Consider the following 16,413-nt stretch of genomic DNA (forward strand, 5'->3'; position numbering starts at 1 on the left):
CTAAATTTTAGTTATTGAAAAATCAGGTGTTAGATGGCCATGAGAACACCTTAGCTGTGTCAAATAATCAGCCATTGAGTAGCCCTGCAAAGCATACTACTATTGGGCATAGGCCTTCAAAGCAGAGAACTCTTGACCAGTTTGTCAGAAGATGTGATAACGTGGATAGGTCGGAAGTCGGAACATCAGCCTGACCGGAAACGGCCCTCTCGGTCATGACTTGCGAGATATGCAAAATGGATTTCCATTTTCACAGATACATGTCCAGTGGCAAGTGAATAGGAACTTAAATGTTGATGTCTACATGCAGAAGTTTCCATGTAGTATTAACCAGATGTGCTTACATGCGGAATTCACCTGTGATGACACAAATGCCTTTTTGAAGCTGAAATCCATTGTACAACAAATAATAGATTGAGTAGAACTGGCTACACTAAACTATGTTGCTTGTATTGGAGATAATGGTTTGGTTATGTGAAATATGTATTGGAAGAAAATGTTGATAAAGTCACCCATTAGATTTTAGGTTTCCACTTCTTGTTTTTAACTTTTTGCTCCCCCATGTTTTGTTTTAGTTTGGGGCTCTGTACAGAGCATGACATTATCATATATGAACGAGACTTGTAAATTTCTTTACTCCATATGCATGTATCATTATATTTTGTAGAAATAATCATCTCTTGAAAGAATAGACTCATAGAACCCCTTTATAGCACTTCAGTTAAAACTGATCATCACATTAGGTTATTTTGTTTAGGAACATGACCTATTCTGATAATGTTACTTTTCTCCCTAAATTCATACAGAATGACATTATAAAAATAACATCATTATTTTTCTTTAGTCATTTAGAAACTTGATTTGAATTTTTGTAACCCAGTTTCCCTTCATCATCATTCTTATTATTTTCTTATTTTCTTAATCTAATGAATAAAGCAATCAATCGATAATATTATAAATGACTCAAATCAAATTTTTAAACTAAATTTTTCAAACAAGAACCATTCTAACTTTATGTGAAACTTCAAAATGTTTCTTTTGACATAATATGTGCGGGCTATTAGTTGAATTAATTATTTAAAATGCATCATGTATTTTGAAATAGAAAGCAGTGAGTTGATCATTTAATATGACCAGCAGCAATAATGCAAATATCTCAAAATGCACAGATAATTTTGTACGAGTTGAAGAGAATATAGACACAACTCAAAGCAAGATCATATTCCTGAAAGACATTAATATTTAATTCATTGTTCATTCATAATCCTATTGAAAACGACTAAGGAGGATAATAAGCCACAAGAAATAACAAGAAATGTTACTAAAATATAGTTGTCCTGTGCTGAAATCTTCCTCCCTTAGTAGGTGGCCAAACAAACGCATGGCGCATACAATTAGTAATCCCAGTAATCCCACCGTTCTCCATGGTGAAGACACTCTTCCTATGGACAGTAACTTGTAAGAAATCTCGCTCCATGGGAGGAGCCCCACTGTCAAGTTGCAATGCTGCAAAGTCCTTCAACACGGACAGTGTGAAAATGGAGAGGCAGTGCGCGGATGAATCGGGAACGGAACCCAATAACTGGCTAGAGCATATTGCACACAGCTTCCCGTTGCCAAGGTCAACAAAATTGAATCTGCCGGGTCCTTCCATCGGTGGTAGAATACCCTCAAAAGCCACATCAAGGTATTGATATAATGCGACTAGGCCATTCAGGTGGTTAACGAGAATGGCAAGGACCTTGTCCAAAGGTGTATGAGGAGGTTCCTCCACATACTCATGTGTAAGGCAAACGGTGTAGTTGCTGCTTCCAAGACCGGGAAGGGACACAGAAATGTGTGGGAAAAAAGTATTACGACATTGGTCACTGCGGCCAAAGAGTCTACCGCCGCTAATGAGTCTACCCGTTCTGAAGTTCGAAAGAGTGTTATCAGCGGCAGACATATCCATCCAAGTCTCTTTTATGGGGTCGAAGCGGGCCAAATAGGAGTCTCTCTCCAACTCCCTGGACGATGAAAAAAAGAGGTTGTTGTCGAGGACGAACATGGAATTCTCGACATGTGGCTCGCTAATGATGGCGGCCCCAGGAGCCATCAAGGGTTTCCAAACTCTAGAACCAGAACCAAGAACGTAAAATCTAGATTCATCTCTGTCCCGTCGCCTCACTTTTATATAGAAGTAAACATCGCCTGAGCCTGGCGTGTTTGTGATGTATGATTTGTAAAAAGGAAAGGGTGCACCATCCAGCGTAGGGTCAATTCTGCCCTCCTCAATATTGATTTGTAAAAAGGAAAGGGTGCACCACATTCCCCATGGAAACGGCTTTGGCTCTGCCAATTTCACGCGGCAGGCTCAACTTGTCGGACGGCGCCATATAGATCTTGGAGTCGATCTCGAAGGGACACATATCATGACCTGGAAGATCCAAACACATCTCGAACGGTGGTGGAGGCAAACAAGTCCAATCTTTGACATCAACTTCTTCCTCTAAATTGCTCAGTTTGATCACGATCAACTTTCCATACGTCATAAGGCAAAGGCGCGCTTCCTTCGCCATTTCAACCTGCTCAGTTTTTCGTCGTTTTGACTCAGCAGCATCCAATTCCGCCATCACTCTCTCCGATCGAACGAGATCGGTGGTGCTGCGGCAGCAAAAAGCTAGGTTAGGGTAAAGCACTAGAAAGTTAAAAGAGGAAAGATAGGGCTGTTGACGAGCGACCAGGGTTTCGAATATCAACTTATTCTCTCTCTATATATACTAGCTTAATTTTTATATTTTTATTTTTAAAATTATAAATTTGATGGAATAGTTTAAAAATTAAAAATAAAAAATATTTAAAAACATATAAAAATTTTAATATTTATTTAACTTTATATCGTATAAAATTTTTAAATTTTAATTAAATAATATATTAAAAAGATAATATGTAATAAAATAAAAATAAAGATTTATAAACGTTAATTACAAATTAATTATTTATAAGCATTATTAAATTTATTTATTTATTTTTAATAGTATTTAATTTGAAATAAATGCATAATTTTAATAAATAAAAAATATTTTATTTTTTTAATTTTTTAAATTATTTTTAATTTTATTATTATTTTTTAAATTATTAATTTATATTATCTTTTTTTACTTTTTCGTTTTCTTTCTCCAATTTTTTTCAATTAATCATAATTAATTATTATTATTATAGTAATTTTTAATATTTTCTATCATTTTGATTTAACAAAGCTTTGTATGGTAAAAGAAGAAGGTGAGATAACACCTTTATGGATAATTTGATTGATAATGTTTATTCAATGGTTCAGAAGAACAAGATATCGATAGAAACTCTTTTCCAACTCCTCGTAGATGGATCAACAGAGATCGAGAAGCAGGATATGATCTCATTTTCAAAGATTACTTTACAGATGAGTCGATGTATAATGCTGACATTTTTCGACGAGATTTCGAATGAGAAGACACGTGTTCTTTCGGATAGTAACGCTCTCTCAAATGTCTATCCATATTTCCAACAGAGGGTGGATGCAACTGGAGAAGAGACTTGTCACCACTGCAAAAATGCACTACTGCGATACAGATGCTAGCATATGACGTAGTAGTTGATGCTGTTGATGATTATGTGCACATAGACGAGAGCACCACTATTGAATGCTTGGAAAAATTTGTTGAAGGTGTCATTTCGGTGTTCGAAGATGAATATTTGTGAAAATTATATTCAAATGATGTATGACGCCGGCTACAAATAGTGTAGGGTCGTGACTTTCCTGACATGTTGGGTAGTATTGATTGCATGCATTATCAATGGAAAAATTGTCCAAAGGCGTGGAAATGTATATACATGAGTGGTTATCGTAGGGTTACAACCATAGTACTTGAGGTTGTAGCATCTTCAAACCTTTGGATATGACATGCATTCTTTGGAGTTTCTGGTTTAAATAACGATATCAACGTGTTAGATCGTTTACTAGTGTTTGATGATATTCTAAATGATCGTACTCCGGAGGTAAATTATACTATCAATGGTAATAATTATACTATGGGATACTATTTATCAAATGATATTTATCGTGAATGGATCATATTTGTCAAATCAATCTCCAAGACACAAGGGGAGAAACGCAAGTTATTTGCACTATATCAAGAAGGGTAAAGAAAAGACGTCGAACGAGTATTTGGAGTATTGCAAGTACGCTTTGCATTATACGTGGTTTTGGCAAAAGAAGAAGTTTGCAAACATAATGAGAGCTTGTATTATATTGCATAATATGATTGTTGAGAATAAAAGAGACACTTATGCCGGAAATTTTGCTCAAGGCTTAGAGTATGAGGATGTCAAAAATGGCTTATCACAACCTCATTTGGGAGAGAAAGATTTTGCATCATACCATCAATTTCTCCCAAAAAATGCCCAACTTCGAAATAGGCGGCAACATCGACAATTGAAAGATATATGGCAATTTCACAATGTTTGTCGTCAACTATAGAGCTTAACTATATTTTTCTTTATATTAAGTAATTTTACAAATTAGTTTAATCTCGAATTATATATTGTGTATTATTATTATATATGAAGTTATTATTTTTTTAAATATTAATATTTTTTAATAGTGAATTATTTTTGAATTTATAAATTTTAATAATATTATTGTAAAAAAAATATTACTACATTAATTTTAATTACTTTAATTAATTAATTAAATGAGATTATAATTGGGACTAAAGTGAGTTCTTTTTAACGAGAAGAGAGATACTTTGAATTCCTATTTACTCTTTATGACGCAAAAACTAATATAGAATTATTTTTTATGACAAGTGAGACATAAATAATTGGGACTATAATTGGAACTAAAGTTAATTTTTTTTAACGAGAAGAGAGATACTTTGAATTTCTATTTACTCTTTATGACGCAAAAATTAATATAGAATTATTTTTTATGACAAGTGAGACATAAATAAAAAATATGATAAATTTTTTACTGAAGATGGTCTAATGTCTACTAACTGGTCTAATGTCTACTAACTTGTGAAAGCTAATGCAGGACTTCACCGCTGCCGAGGTCAGAAGAAAAAATCACTCCCTCAAATTCTTAACCACTTTCTTTTTTATGAATCCTAACCTAGAAGAAAGAGAGAGAGCGCTGAAAATTATTGTCTAATGAGAGAAAATTTTATAATCAAGTTGACTGTGGGGGTGATGCGTGGCTGAATAACCCATGCGTAGAATCTCTTAGTTTCTATTTGATTATTTGAGCCTTTGAACAAAAAGGAGTTTTTATATGAACTAATAATGTTACATGCTTAATAATGTTACATGCTTAATATGATTCTGTTTTTATATGAACAAAATTATGTATCATTTTGAATTGAACTAATAATGTTACATGCTTAATATGATTCTGTTTTTATATTTGGCAGATGAATCAATCCATATATTAGAGTTTTGACTAAAACTAATGAAAATTAAAGGGAAAAGTTCATATGTATTTGACAAAGATCATACTTTGATTATAGTATGAATTTAATATTGGCTATAAAAAGATCAGCTTCCTCAAATTAATACATTATAGATAACCTCTTCTACAACAATAAATCAATGCCTATAGCACAGTCGATATTAAACTATTGTAAAGTCCGGACTACATCTGAGTCGTGTACATAATCTATTTTACTATATTTATGTATAATTTATTTATAAAAATATTAATATATATTTGGTTTAATTATTCTATAGATTTTTATAATTTTGCAAAATTTTTAATTAGGTCCTTATACTTTTTTTTTCTTTTTAATTAAGTCCTTGCACCAAATTTTTTTTTAATTAGAACCTTATACTTTTTTTTTTATTTTGATTCCTGCACTAATTTTTTTTAGTTAGGTCCCTATACAATTAAATCAATTACTATCAAGAGAGACCTAATTGAAAAAAAATTAGTGCAGAGACCAAATTAAAAGAAAAAAAAAATATAAAGACCTAATTGAAAATTTTACAAAACTATAGATATCAATAGAGTAATTAAACTTATATATTTATGATCTAATGTATATATATCAACTATGTTATCTTATTTATATGTTCTGGATCATTTTCTTTCATATCAAAAACATAAATAAAATTTTATATACATATTCAACATCTGTTTGAAAGTTAAGGAATATACTGTTGCATTCTGCATTTAATTTTTAACAAAAAAAATAAAAAAATGTTTACTTCTTCAACCATCTTTGTTCTCAAAAGTAACCACATCTTCTTAAAAAGACACACAAAAAATTCTCCCTTTTCAAAAAAATAACTAACCCCATGACAAAATTGAATACATAATATATGGATATGAAAGTTTATGCATGTATTAATTTTTTTCTTTATCTTATAATTACCATATTGATGTAATAGTTATTTTTTTTTAATTCTAACTACACTTTGAATCAGATAAAACACAGAAAAATTATGTTTATCAATTTATGTTTTAAACCAAACCTTTTTTTTTTCTATTGTAAAATTTGTTTCTTCATCCCATATAGACCTACAAATTTGTTTATATATATATATATATATATATATATATATATATATATATATATATATATATATATATATATATATATATATATATATATATATATATATATATATATATGCTAATAAAGTTGTTATTATGTTTCCACATGCACACAACTTTTGTGACAATTCCTCTGACAACTTTTTACTATGGCATGACTACACAAAATACTAAATACATATGCTTTAAAAATATTGAATTATGTTTAAGCTATACTAAATTAATCATATTAAAATATTTTATTTAGTTGCTTCAACTCCATTTCTAAATTAAATTTAGTGTGCGATAAATTTAAAAGTTATTATGTTCCCACATGCCCAGCACACAACTTTTGTGAGAATTTCTCTATAATAATTTTCTACTATAGCATGACTACACAAAATAATAAATACATATGCATTAGAAATATTAAATTATGTTTAAGCTATACTAAACTAATCATATTAAAATGTTTTATTTAGTTGCTTCAACTCCATTTCTAAATTAAATTTAGTATGCAATAAACTTAAAAGTTATTGCAACTCCTTTCACAGCTTTTTGCAATGCTAATTATTTTTTGAAATTTTCATCAACTAAAATACTGAATTTATGCTAAAAATGGTGATATTACATTTCTCACAAGCTCAAGCAAGTACTATAAAAAAAAGAAACATATAGTAAAAGCAAAATATTTTTAAATGTTAAAATATTTTGTGTAATACTAACTTGACCACGTTTAGATTTTTGCATAATCCTCAATTTATCACTTAAGTTCTCTTGTTTCCAACAATAACATTCATGTTTGCATAATTCATCTCCTAGAACGAATAATTTGCTTGAAAAACACCATTTTCTATTATTTTATACTGCGCTTTACTTTCAACTTCAAATCTTCTTGTTTAATTCCTAGATTAGTTATCTTGCTCGTGAGTTCCTGTAGTGCCTCCTCAGTAAGAGGAATTTACTTCTGATATTCACATTGTAAATCGTGCAGCTTGAAAGTGAACATAAATGCATAATAACTTGAGTTAAAAACTATCCAATATCACTTTTTGAAATTCAAACAGATATGTTCTAAATCTAGTCCCTATATAAAATGAGTCATGAATCAATCAGCCATATTATCAAATTCCAAGGTCATTGTCACATCATTTTCACTTACCTTCAGAGCATTGGTTGATAATCTCATAAAAAACAGTAAGATTTAAAAGAAAACTTTTCAAACTACTAAAACAAAGATAGAACGAAAAGATATATGGTATAATTAAAGGACAGTGTTGAATTTAACTATTATATTTGATGGGCTTCAAGTATCATTTCTAAGTCAACAGGGTCAAGCAAAAGCAATCAGAACCTAAAGGCGGCATCATATATAAGCCTCTAAACATGGCACTTCGTATCTAAAAAATCAAAATTCAATAGTCACACTAAAATTAAAGTTTAGCAGCCATTTCTTTAAATTCTTTCATCACCATTTTTAGCGAATCCCAATATAAGTATTTAAGGAAAGACAATTACATCACATCACAAAAAAAAGGTAAATAGTTAGATCATGGACTAATTCAAATCATTATAAACCATATATAATAAGGAATGTTAAGTTGGCATGAGGACATTTAAATAGTGAAATTCGAAATGAAGCACTTTTCAATCAAATATCCTTCATTTTTCTTGATCTTTAAAGATAGTCATTGATAATAAAAAGAAAAAAAAGATACATATAGATAGATGATCATACTTTATCTTCAGTCATCACATGTAAATTAATAATACTCATTTCTCTCATGCTTTTGGTTCCCTCATATTGTAATTCCTTGAAATATCTTAATTTCAAATTTAGTTCAAAGATTTAAGAATACTAAAAATTAGAATCTATGAACAAAATTGGTGAAACTATGGTTGTTGGTGATAAATAATTTATATTGGACTAAGAACACACCCAATCATTTCAATTAAAAAAAAAATTTGCTTTATTTGCAACATGAGTAATTAAACTGATAAATTCTTTCCCCATTTCTCTACATTCTCCCAACATGTGAAGACTTTTTCTTTTTATACTGATAAACACTAACATTATACATAAATCCTTTGTAAAAAAGGCTATAATTTGCATCTAACTACATGACAAATATAATATGTCTCTTTGTGATCTCCTACTTAACCCACCAGGAACATAAAACAAATCATATCAAGCTTCAACACGAACAATAACAATAATACTAACAAAACATAGTTTAAGAAGAAGAACCAAACATGCAACAAAGCCAGTGATATAATTATATACCATGAACTTGGTTTCTGTGCTCGCTAAAAAACACTGCAATGACAGTTTTAATGAAGTAAAATTATTTATAATTGGCCAACAAAGTTGAATAATAATGCAGTGACTAAACCTTAGATTAAGTTCTTTTATCTATGTCGACATCTATGTTAAGACAACAAATTTGTATCTTTAATGTGCAACAAATAATTATATATTTGCTAATCTCATAGTCATTTCCATACTCTGTCGATTATAATAATTAAAATTTCAATTATTAGTAGCACAATAACTACATCACCTCCAAAGATCAATGGGACAAATTGAACGGTGAACAACTCAAGCAATATCATCTAAGCTGATAATAAAATCTTTAAAATTGAAAACACAGAAGTTCAAATCAGAGGGGGAGCGAAGAACAACACAAAAGGCAAGAGAGAGCAATTGAAAACTTTCAGCAATAATACAAAATTAGGATGAATACATCTCCTATTATCTCTGCCTTCTTCTATTAAACCACAATCGAGGATCTACATCCAATTTCATAACATTAAGGGCACATAAAAAAGATACGATTAAACTCTTTAGTACACAGGCTAATGGAATCACTGTAGAATTCAAGTTCATGATCTCTTCTCTAATAAAATGCTAACAATCAATTAGTTAACTAAAAAAGTAAAAAAATGTTTGTTTTACATGTAGTGGCCTATTTTTAAATTAGTTAACTATAGAATTTTTTATTTTACAAAATAGGGGAAAGAAAATCTATATAATTTTCAAGTTGTTATAGTTACAGACTTATAGAAAATAGTCAAGAGCATGGTTCAATGATTAAAAAACTGCCAACAAACCATAACATAAAACTGCAACAGTGGTGTATACTGAGTTAATAGAAATCACAGTACAAAATAAAAAATGGAAAACTACATTCATCATGCATGTATAGCAGAAGAAAAAAAAAATTAAAGCAGATAATTTACCAACTATTATTAGTATTATTGCTGCATATTCACAAAATACTGCATGTAATACATGACTTTAACCGTTTGCATTATCTATGTGCCCTTGAGTTTTCAATATTTATATATGGTATGAAACTCATTTTTAAAGAAAACTCAGAAACAAATATACAGAAGTTAGTTATGGAAGGAAAAGGAAGATCAAAATTATTTAAATACATATAAACTTAGTTAAATTTTAAAGAGTGCCATCCAAGAATTAAACTGAACAAATTAAAGAAGAGAAAAAAAGATCCAATTTAAACAAAAAAAAAAGGTAAAAAAAATAGCGATTAAGGCAGATGAATCATTCATACCGCTTTGGCAGGTGCAACTTCAGCTGGAGCACGTTGCAGCAGATTTCACACCTTGAGCTTTGTCGGAGAAGTTGTTCCTTAAAAAAAGAAATCAAGTTTTCAAATTACTTAGCAAAACCAAAAGCAAATCAAAATTTGTAGTAACAAAAAAAATCTATAAAAGTCAAAGCTACTAAATTACATAAGATGTCAACAGACAACAATGACTGCTTATTTTAAGTGTGATGCTGTTTTACTCCAGCATTTTATGAAACAACTCCTGAACTTAAGATATGCATACACCTTTGAACAACATTTTATGTTTAGGAAAGAAAAAAACTATAGCCTCTAAGAAAAACCATTGTTGTTATAAATAGCTTTTACTAAATTTCTTTAAATTATAGAAAAAACACCCAACTTCAAGAGGGGTAGCATTTTCAAGAGAAGCAACTCTAACTTCAAGAGCAGTAGCATCTCCAACTTTCTGCTATTGCTGTTGGACTCCTAATAGTCCAAGAAACTGCTCCATGGTTTGGTTTGTTTTAAACCATCTCATCAAAGTATCACATGATTAAGTTTCAGTAAAAAACAAAATGCTCCATATTCATTAAAATTTTTACAAAAATCCCATAAACCTTCAAGATATGATAATCAAATACTTTAACATTGTAATTTGCATTAGTATATACCCAAACAAAAAGAACAAAGAATTTATTTTGCATTACTTGATGATCTTCATTGCTTCAAAATTATCTCTTGTAGAATTTCCAAAAGCAGATCTTTTTTACTGAAATCAATTCTAGCTGATAAATTAAGAACTCGAAACATCTTTCGAGAAAATTTAAATTGGCATATGTGATTTGTTAGTATGAGAGGATTGACATACCAAATGAAAGAATCCCTAACAATGAGATGGTGGGTGCAAATTCAGAACACATAAATATATTTTAGTCTTGGATCCAATTAATTAAAATGAAATGGATATAACACACAAATGTTTATTCTTTTTTCTCTATATGTTATAGATTAAGGGTTGTTGAGTACAGGCATCAAACCCAAATAAATATTATTGAACTTCCTCATGAACTCTATGATGATGAGGATGGAAGTACCGGTAAAATTGAAAAGGTCTATATAACATTAAATATATTATTGAACTGGATAAAAATGTTATCAATCATGTCAAATGAGGCATAAAATGTAGAAATTTAATGTCAATTTCATTATATAGAATCAATATCCACCATCCTAGGCAGCAATCTTTTCATTCCGCTAATATCAACATAAATGCAAATGGCAACAAAAGGAAATTTTAAAGGATAGTATTACCTGGAGGACATTGTTGGCATAATCAAAGACTCCATCAGAGACCACAACAAAGAATTATAGAGACTAAAAATTTTACTTGCAATTGCAGGTCAATCACCACCTCAGATGTTCTTTAAGAAATGACATAAGATACGAAAACAGAAAAAAAAAATCAGCAATATAGTTAATAGAAGACAAACACGGTTAGCTATCCAACAACAAAAAGGTAACGGATTATTATAGATTAACCAAAATGTACATGCAATCATTTGAAAGCAAAAAAATATATATTTTATTGCAGATTAACCAAAATTTTAGAACTTGAAGCTGTCGTTCACCGAAGAATGGATTATAAAGGATTCTTCTCTGGTTATAACGAAATCAAACAACAAAATAAAGAGAGAACTAACCATCCTTCATTCGCAGCATCCACTGGCAAAGGAACGGCTGCGACGGCGTTCTGCGGTAGATGCAGTTCTATGGATCCAACAGCGTCAGTAACCTCCATCACCGCCGTCGCCGCCTCATTCCTCTTCTTTTCTCTGTCGATCTAGCATCCTTCTCTGTGACCGTCGTTGTCATCGCCACCCACCACTTCTTCCGTCATGCTTTATTTCTTCACCGACCTTTTCTTCTTCTCTTCTCTGCGACATTGAAAGAGGAAGTCTGGTGCCAACTACTCCCCCTATCAGAACTGGCAACTCTCTCTCTCATATTCTCTTCTTGAAAGTCCTGAAACAAAATCATTTTCAATTTGAATTTGAATCAAATCCCGCCCAGTTACTTCTTTGGATTGAGAACAGCAAAGTGCCCAACATTAAAAACATAGTAACATACACTTGTCAATCATACACAGCTCCACGTGGCAAACACAGAACACTCCACTTGTCGAGCAAATACCACAACTATATTCTTATTATATATTAATAGATATTTGGCCTATGTTTTGCCAATATTTTCAGTCTTTTGTTATTAATTCATTAAATTTCATAGAATGGAGGGGGAATCACGACGGATCTACATGCTAGTTAATCTCCAAGTGAGCCTTTCACGCTATTCAAAGCTGCTTGCCTGTGTTGCAGCAATGGACGTGAGCAAGCAAATAAATTTCAACCTGAAAAATGTAAAGGAAGCAATAAATTATATGTAGCCCAGCTCTTTATATAAGTATTGACAATATTATGCAAAAATGGTTCGAATTTAGAAACTATCAAATGTTCAAATGTGATGGATTAGATGAATATGCCATATTGCCATGCACTCTATTTTTAATTGATTGATTATCATAACACTTTTCACTTTCTTATTTTATCACAAATGTGACTAGTGAACTTGCAAAGTCTAACCGGAATGTTAGTAGACTTCAACTTTCTCCAGTGTTCCTCCTCAAAGAAACAAGCATGTCCGATTATGGGGAACAAAATCGAGCATGTCTTGTATCTCCTTTGAATTAGGAACCTAAAAGCACGAAACAAGCAAAACAGACCAGTCAGGTAATCACCACAGGTAACAGGTACAATAAAAGATTGGCGCACCTCTCCACAATGAAGGGTTACAAAAAGACCTTGTTCTCTGGCGAATTTCAATGCTGGCAAGTATCTTTTCCAAAAAAAGATAACGGGAGACTTTGATCTAAAGCATCATTACGAATTACTATGCTAGAGTCCTTGATAGATTGACATACCATTCGCCAACCTTTGGATTCCCAGATAGGTCAATTCCAACCACCCCAAATGCCTCATATCCAGTGCCAGTTTCACCTGCAACACAGAAATGGAGTGTTGAAGGTATTAAGTAGCAAGCATCAAACTTAAGGATGCTGAAATTACTCATCTTACAGTTTCCATAGTTGCTTCTGTTGTCTCCCTACGATCAGCACTCAAGAGAAGCCTAACAAAGATTTTCTTCCTACTATTTCCATCACATTTATCATTTGTAGCTGCGTGCAGAGATTCTAAAAGATTTCTAGGATCCTCAGTATAAGGAATTAAAGCCACATCAACCGAGCTGACAGATCTTATCCCTTCCAATACAGCTTCAACATAAGAACGTTTGCTCATTCCTTGGGAATCGTTTTTCTGTAAGGAATTAAGCCGAAAAATTCACTGTCGAATCAATAGAAAAAACCAAAAAGAAAAAAAAGAGTCCGCATCAAGTACCAAGCTCTTCTAGTTACCTTTGGGGTGGTTCTCAATTCGAGATAGACAACCTTTTCTGATGCGAAATCTTCAACAACCTGCATTCAGAAATTGCTTCTATAAATGCAAAGGCTGAAGGCATCGGATTTAGAAACACAGAAATTTAGATAGTAAGCAACCATACTTCATTCGCAATTCTTGTAACAGTCATGTGATCATCTGTATTTACAAAACCATAACCACCACCATTATAAGCCTTAAACACTATAATAGTAACAATTACTAACACTAAAAGTGACAATCAAACAGTCCCGCATATCACAAACACTAGCAAAGCGCGTAATTTTTACAATCAAACAGCTGTTAAGGGTCAAAATCAGTCCCAAAATGAACATGAAGCTGAACAACAGTGAAGGGGCACACTGAAAATAAAACAAGAAAATAGGAAAGGAAAAAAGGGAAAAGGAGCATACTTTTAAGGATAACATGCTCCACTTGGGAAAAATCTATTAGACCCTTGTCCCACAAAGCTCTAGCGAGTTCTCTGGCAACAAAAAAAAGATAAGAGGAAAGAGAATGAGATGAAAAACAAAAAAGAGAGAGAGAAAGGAGAAAAGGAGTAAGGAGAGTGGAGCTCTGATGGATCCATGAGGTGAGCATGGAGTTTCACCTTGCATTGACATCCACCACTCATCTTTTCTTCTTCCTCAACACTGAAACTGAAACTGCAAGTGCTTCGTTGGGTGGGTAAGAGTAGATACACTCTGGTGGTTCAAGAGACTGGCAATGGCCATTCACTGACTCATCCAGGCGTGTATAGACAAAAAAAAAAAAAACACTCAACATGTGAGATTAGGGTCATGCACGATCATGTGATAAGATCCCAATCAATGTTATACTTGCTGTTAATTTTGAATATTCAACTATTATTTCCTATCTTTGAAATACTTAGTGTTGGTATTTGTATTTGTACGTTCAAAAATTAAAAAATAAGGTAAAAAATAAGTTTTAATCATTTTAAATTTATAATTTTTTAAGAATAAACTATTATTTTTATCTACAAAGTTGAAAATACGTCATATCTATTTATAGAAACAGAAATTATCATTTGTATTCATAAAAATAAATTTTTGTAGACAAAATTATCTAAACCCTCGAAAATTAAATAAATTCTCTATACCATTCTCTCCACTACTACAACCATCATCTCCCTTCCTATCTCAACGTTCTCAGCGACTCCAATCCTAACATTGATCTCATCGCCGCTCAGTATCACCGCCTTACCTCCCCCTCAACCCCACCTTACCTCTTCGCCACACACTCTCTCATCGGTGTCGTAGCAACTAACAACACCGCACCATCATCTCCAGTATAATCATCTAACGCAAAGAAATCCTAGATCTAAGGATGCCGCAGAGCGTCATGGCGGTCGATACCAGTAGGTTGCTCGTTAGGACCTCGAGAACAATGGCGAGGACGACTCCCCCGCCGCCAAGAAGTCCAAATCGGAGAAGTTCCCTCTCAACAGCTGCGAATTCGCCACGGCCGTCGCTGTATTCTTCCTTTTCGCCACTGGCCTTTTCTGCATCTACCTCACCGCCTTCGAATTTGGCCGCATCAAGCTCCCACGCACTCTCTCCGATCTTCTCCTCCTCAAGTAAATAAAGATCCCTCTTTTCATTATTATGTTATCATCTTCATAGATTTATCTAAATCAAATTAGTATTAGATGAACGTAACATTAGTGATTTAGACAGGTGGGAGAAATCATCTTTTTTTTTGTATGGAAAAAAAAAAGAAAATTTTCGAATTTGTTGTATTGTTTTCAGCGTAAAGGTGTGTTTGATTTTTTTTTATGTAGTTTATTGTGCTTGTTTTTTTTGTATACAAAGAGAATCTTTCAGCATATGGCGAAGAAGTGAAAGAAGAAGAAGAAGGAGGAAGGAAGGGTAGGGATGGCGATGGCAGTGATAGTGATGGTAATGGAGGCAGTGATGGTGATAGTTGGAGAAGAGAGTGGTGGTAGAATTTGGAATTTGAGTAGCTAAGAATATTGAGAGAGAGAGAGAGAGATAAGGGAGAAATGATGGTAATAGTGGTGAAAAAAAGAATAGTTTAAGAATTTTATTTAATTTTTTAGGGTTTGAATAATTTTGTTCGTAGAAATCTATTTTTTATAAGTATAAATAGTAATTTTTGTCTTTTATGAATAGATATATCATCATTTTAACTTCTGTGAGTAGAAATAATAATTTACTCTTGTTTTAATATGTGAATTGGTGAATTATCTTATTCGAAATAATAATTTAAAAATATTAAATAATAATTAATTAAATATATTAAATTATTTAATAATATTTAATTATTAATTTCAAAAAAATTAGGCATAAGACTTCACCATGTAAATAGTAATATTTTAATTCAAAAGTAACTAAATTTTATTTTTTATTGATACTGGTTAATTTCTTTTTTTTTCCCAATTAATTCAATTTAAAAAAGTATTTTGAAAAAATTGCTAATCATATACATATTTCTAGTTTTGAAAGTTAAGGCTCTTTTTTTTTTTTTTTTTTTTTTTTTTTTTTTTTTTTTTTTTTTTTTTTTTTTTTTTTATTTTTTCCTTTTTTGTTTTTTTTTTTTTTTTTTTTTAAATTAATTTAAAAAGATAGTTTTGATGTCACAAAAATACATAAGTATTAATTTTATTCATGTATAGTTTATTAATATTTTAAAATTTTATAAATAATAATAATAATTTTTATCTTTTATGAGTACAAAATTAATTTCTTTATCAATGGATATATTTGTTAATATTTTAAATTTTATATAAATAGAAATAATAATTTATTATATATATATTTTTGGT

At 31.3% G+C, this 16,413-nt stretch overlaps 1 protein-coding gene and 1 pseudogene across 1 annotated transcript in view; one reads left to right on the forward strand and one right to left on the reverse strand.

Annotated features, from left to right (window-relative positions):
• The window catches only part of LOC112702600 (uncharacterized), a 123,566-nt gene extending 122,875 nt beyond the window's left edge, over nucleotides 1-691 (forward strand). Inside the window, exon 11 of the mRNA XM_072202029.1 lies at nucleotides 27-691. The gene's annotated coding sequence lies outside the window, so the exon portion shown is untranslated. The remainder of the gene's footprint in view (nucleotides 1-26) is intronic.
• Nucleotides 692-9,052: 8,361 nt separating this feature from the next.
• The window catches only part of LOC112702591 (N6-mAMP deaminase-like), an 8,744-nt pseudogene continuing 1,383 nt past the window's right edge, over nucleotides 9,053-16,413 (reverse strand).

This window comes from Arachis hypogaea, chromosome 1 (assembly GCF_003086295.3).
Source record: "Arachis hypogaea cultivar Tifrunner chromosome 1, arahy.Tifrunner.gnm2.J5K5, whole genome shotgun sequence".
Lineage (NCBI taxonomy): Eukaryota > Viridiplantae > Streptophyta > Magnoliopsida > Fabales > Fabaceae > Arachis > Arachis hypogaea.